General features: G+C 41.4%; 1 pseudogene; it reads left to right on the top strand.

Annotated features, from left to right (window-relative positions):
- The first annotated feature begins 52 nt into the window (after nt 1-52).
- On the top strand, nt 53-650 carry LOC113081183 (matrix metalloproteinase-9-like; annotated as a pseudogene).

The following is a 650-nucleotide window of genomic DNA, read 5'->3' as shown; positions in this document are numbered from 1 at the left end:
AACTTCATTATGCCTGATTTTCAATTACATGTTTCTAAATTCTCTCTCAAAGGCACTACTGGAAGGTCTCAAACAAAGGAGAACGCGAAGGTCCTTTCTTGATATCTGAGAAGTGGCCTGCCTTGCCAGCTGTCATTAACACAGCCTTTGAGGACCAGCTAACACAGAAGATCTACTTCTTTGCAGGTACTTATTATCCTGGTTGAGATGTTTTGCCAATATTGTCAAACATGTTGAAGTTGATGTATAATAGTGCTTTTTCAACTTTATCTCATGCACACAGAAAAACAGTTCTGGGTTTATACTGGAAATGAGGTATTTGGACCACGTAAAATCGAGAAGCTTGGCCTGCCAAACAACTTGGACAGGGTAGATGGAGCTGTGCAGAGAAAAGAAGGCAAGGTGCTCCTGTTTAACAGGAGAGCTACTGGAGGTATGAGACCTATGCTCAGGACCGTAATGTGCAATAGCTGATTGAGAGTGTAAAAGCTTTTCATTGTAGTTTATCCACAGTATTCTCATCTCTTATTTATTTCAACAGACTTGATGTGAAGGCTCAGCTGATAGACAGTGGATTCCCACGATTCACCGAATCTTTCTTTACTGGAGTGCCCTTGGATTCACATGACGTATTCCTCTACAAGGGGTAA

The sequence above is a fragment of the Carassius auratus genome, unplaced genomic scaffold, assembly GCF_003368295.1.
Source record: "Carassius auratus strain Wakin unplaced genomic scaffold, ASM336829v1 scaf_tig00033333, whole genome shotgun sequence".
Lineage (NCBI taxonomy): Eukaryota > Metazoa > Chordata > Actinopteri > Cypriniformes > Cyprinidae > Carassius > Carassius auratus.
The sequence above is the reverse complement of the archived record's forward strand: the minus strand, read 5'-3'. Positions and strand labels throughout refer to the sequence as shown.